At 36.3% G+C, this 4,913-nt stretch overlaps 1 pseudogene; it reads left to right on the top strand.

Moving 5' to 3' along the window:
• Window positions 1-3,521: 3,521 nt before the first annotated feature.
• On the top strand, window positions 3,522-4,103 carry LOC149193772 (persulfide dioxygenase ETHE1 homolog, mitochondrial pseudogene; annotated as a pseudogene).
• The last annotated feature ends 810 nt before the right edge of the window (window positions 4,104-4,913 follow it).

Here is a 4,913-nt window from a genome sequence, read left to right as displayed (position 1 = left end):
TTCATTGGGAAGAATGTCGTCTAAAGGAAAACACCTTTGTTAAGAAAGCCACTTGTATGGAATTGACAAGTGCATCCTCCATCTCCTGTATTAACTCTTTTTCACTTTTCCTTCTCTTTTGTCTTCCTTCATATGCTTGGGAGCATGTTTGGATATTATTGTGTTTGAATTCCAGGAATATTTAGGGGCGAGATTTCTCCCTTCGAAGTCACATTCATTTTAATTTTTAATTGTAGATATGTTTGTCTAAAGAATTTTTTTTGTTGATCTGGTATCTTTCCTGGGTCCTTACTTGTGAATTCCTCAATGAAGTTTGAGAGTGTAATTTAATCCATATCCATGTCCTATAACCCATCAACATTCCTCGTTCCCTATATGTCTAGCATATCAATTTCCTTTATTGGTGAATTCTTTGTGGATTCCTCTAGATATTTTCTCTTATGGGCTTCCACCTTTAACTTTCCATTTTCCTTCTCTTGATATATTTCTTGAGGATGTGCCTAATATGGAATTTCACTCTTTTCTCTTGTCAATGAATCATAATGTTTTTTGGATTGAAGGGGATTCTCTAGTGTTGCTGCATTTTGTGCTTGAGGGTTTTTTCAACAAGGTTGGACTTTTTAAAAATCCTCATGATCTAGTTTTTATTGATTTTTTTTATTGTTTCCTATCTGAGAATAAGAATACAATCCATGACAATATGGTTGTATTTATGGCACTTGTGGCATCTAAATAGTGCATGCTCATAATCCAACAATTATTTCCAAATTTCAGCATGGTAGGATATTTTTATTGATTCCAGTAGTGGCTGGGAGATATTCACATGCACACATATCCTCACATATGAGGTGCAATATTCTGGCTTGGTCACTTAGGATATTTTTCACAAAATATTCAATTGCATTTCAAATACATTCTAATATTTTCTCCTCCCAAAATTCTTTTGGCAGAGAAAATAAACAAACCCAAATTAGGGCCTCCAAGAAATTTTCCATTTTTGAGTTATACCTTTAATGCCAAAATTTCATGAATAACTCCACATTATTCAAAAAATACGAGCTATTCTCAAATACCCTATTTATATCTTTCATATTTGTAAAATTCATCGTAAAGAAACCCTTTTCTCCTAGCTCAAGATCAATGTGTACCTTTAGCTACCAATTTTGTTGGATCCATCCAACCAATGCTCTCTTCATTGGCCAAATGCCAATGAAATTGTATATCAAAGCGTCATCCTTCATATACTAGATGTATCTCTTATTTTTTCCCCATTTTACTTCATATTTCAGATCCTTGATTTCCTTAGGGAGGAATCTCCTTTACATATGATTTTGCAAATTCACCCCAGTGCATGATCAATTTTATTTCTATTCCCACAACTTGGGCTTGGAGTCGATTGATGTGGTGCTTTCATATGAAGGTTTGAACTAAAACCTCCATCCCTTGCGATCACATTCCTGAAGGAGGTGTTTGCACCTCCTTCCCCCAAGGCACTTTCCATGGCCACTTTCATGCCACACCAGATGTGTTAAGCGTCGTACCAATGTTGTAATAGCGTGAAGGAAACTAGTTCTCCACAATGACAAATTAGGCCCTAGAAAAACGCTAGTTAATTTACTAATGCATATTGTTGTCGTTGCTATAACAACACCCAAAATGTTTAGTATGCATTTCTAAATTTTAGGTCCCCCTTTGATTTTCAAGGGCTTAGTAAATTCCTTATCGATAACAATGGTCTAAACTCTTTAATAACCTAGTTCTTATTGAATTGAGGCTTCTGTGATGCATATTAAGTTTATGAGATATTTTTCGGCGTAAATCACATGATATTTCATTTGTCGACGCATTTTGAACCAACCAGTGTGGTTCATCGTCAGGACAAGTTGAATGAACAGATCTTGGGTTTTCCGTGTAGGGATTCAATTGTTGAATTGAGGCTTCTGTGATCCATATTAAGTTTATGAGAGATTTTTTGGTGTAAATCACATGATATTTCATTTGTCGACGCGTTTCAAACCAACTAGTGTGATTCATCATCAGAACAAGTTGAATGAACAGATCTTGGATTTTCCATGCAGAGATTCAATTGTTGAATTGAGGCTTCTGTGATCCATATTAAGTTTATGAGAGATTTTTCGGCGTAAATCACATGATATTTCATTTTTCGACGCGTTTTGAACCAACCAGCGTGGTTCATCATCAAGACAAGTTGAATGAACAAATCTTGGCTTTTCCCTGCACTGAAAAGCCAAGATTTGTTCATTCAACTTGTCTTGACGATGAACCACACTGGTTGGTTCGAAACGCGTCAACAAATGAAATATCATGTGATTTACGCCGAAAAATCTCTCATAAACTTAATATGGATCACAGAAGCCTCAATTCAACAATTGAATCCCTACACGGAAAAGCCAAGATCTGTTCATTCAACTTGTCCTAACGATGAACCACACTGGTTGGTTCGAAACGCGTCGACAAATGAAATATCATGTGATTTATGTAAAAAAATCTCTCATAAACTTAATATGGATCATAGAAGCCTCAATTCAGCAATTGAATCCCTGCATGGAAAAGCCAAGATCTATTCATTCAACTTGTCCTGACGATGAACCACTCTGGTTGGTTCGAAATGCGTCGACAAATGAAATATCATGTGATTTACGCTGAAAAATCTCTCATAAACTTAATATGGATCACAGAAGCCTCAATTCAACAATTGAATCCCTGCACAGAAAAGCCAAGATCTGTTCATTCAACTTGTCCTGACGATGAACCACACTGGTTGGTTCGAAACACGTCGACAAATGAAATATCATGTGATTTACGCCGAACAATCTCTCATAAACCTAGTTCTTGTATGTCAATAAGACACTCCTTCTATTCTTACCTCACTTTATTATCATCATTGGGGTTTACAGCATTTTGAATCCATTGATCTTGCAAATGATCCTTCAACACACACAGGTGAATAATGATTTATATATAGGAAATTGTGAGAACTACACTCTTTGAAGTCTAGGGTTTATGTCAATTTCAATTAGTTTTGAAGAAGCATTACCTTCTATACTAACTTGGCACACCTAGTTCTATATTTCATCAAGGATTTGAATGAAACATCTTACTTTTTCCCAGTACATAGCCATAAATTTGTTTTGAATATAATTTTATGGTTGTGCTGTAAGAAATGTTGGGTATCATAGATACAATTTGCGCAAGTTAAGCTTCACATTATTATTCAACAACTCCTCACACTCTCTCTTAGAAAGGTCCAAGGATTAACAATATCACAAAGGATTATCAATAATGAGAATTATGCGATAGTTACCTTTAATTATGGACACAATTTCCATCATGATACATGGCATGGTTACAACATACGCATGAAAGGATGGTGCTTTCCATTTACTATGTGCCTATCACCATAACCCCAGCTGTTGTGCGAGAAGAGTAATTGAACAAAGCTTTCCATATCCAAATATTATCCATTGGCTACTCAACACTTTTGAAAATTAGTGCATCCGATGGAAAAAACAATGGACATGGATCTTACTCTAATAAAGGAGATAGGCTTACAACTGATATATGCCATGAATACCCATGTGCATGATTATCATGTCATAGGGACTTGTCTGATAAATACAAAAAATTCAGGTGTAAAGTCTGTGATATCAAAAGCAAGGAAAGAAAATGTAGATGTATTTGTCAATGGCGGCGACAAAAATTATGTTGGAATCTGTTCCTAGAGGTTCGACCTACTCCTAGGCACACACAAGCATGTATGACTTACGTAAAATGTGAAGGCCTTGGTCAGCCTAATCCAAGAATGAATTTCACTAGAGATGTTTGTTTAATACATGGCTATGGTCCCATTGATTTTAAGGAGGAAGTGCATAACAAATTGCCAAAGGACACATTGCTTTTTCTTGCTCATGACTATAAGGGCCATATAGCCACGATTGTAGAAGAAGAATTTCCTGGCTTTCAAAGGATATGGATACATTCAAGAAGATAATGGAAAATCTTGGTCTTTCTTGTCTAAAATGATTGATGTAGCAGTGCCAACAAATATGGCATGTGGTGTTCAAGTGAAAGTGAAAGTGTAAAGTGCATAGATTTTTAAGATGTTCAAGATCTAGATTATATTGTTCAACATATGCAACTCATTGTTTCATTTTTCTCTCTTTGACATTATAGGAGCAAGCATTACATTTTGATAGAATTTCAAATAGAAATTTCAAAACACAGAAGGATTGAGAGATAAAATTTGTTATTCATGACATGCACTACACCATACTGGACCATGCACCTTTAATTAATATTTATGCTAGACCATATCTACTTGACTTGTAGGTTCTGGTGTACCAAGTGTTGTGAATTATGGTAGTAAGATTACATACACTTGCTAAATTTAGGATTTAGAATGTGATTTCATGCACCATCATTCGCTAGATGGTGGGTGTGAATCTTATTCATTCTTCCTGTAACACCCTCCTCCCACATCTACCCAAGTAATCAACCAACCAGGGTAAACATGTGACGAGAGGCTACTATGATCATATTCAACCTCCTATGTGACCTTAGGGAAATGAAATCAACAAAAACTCAACATACAGACCTTCCACATCAGCTATAGGACCCCTGAGAACCATCCCAACACTTTAGGAAGCTTGCCCCTTGTTACACAACATTTTGTCAATGTCCCTGTACTCCTCGTTCCTTGATCTTGGAGGACCTCTACAGTGAACCCCAAATGCTTTGCCTTCATGAAGAAACTCCCATTATGTCCCTCTTCATGAGCAGATCATTTCCCTTTTGCACCATTTCCCCTCAAACTTCTGTTTTTCCCAGTTTACAAGGCCGACGCTAATGACCTTTGTCTCCCCTGTGCTGATGTGCAGAGATTAGCACTATTC

Source organism: Pinus tabuliformis, chromosome 2_2 (assembly GCF_031772625.1).
Source record: "Pinus tabuliformis cultivar Carrire ecotype Pingquan chromosome 2_2, CPIR1, whole genome shotgun sequence".
Classification (NCBI taxonomy): domain Eukaryota; kingdom Viridiplantae; phylum Streptophyta; class Pinopsida; order Pinales; family Pinaceae; genus Pinus; species Pinus tabuliformis.
The sequence above is the reverse complement of the archived record's forward strand: the minus strand, read 5'-3'. Positions and strand labels throughout refer to the sequence as shown.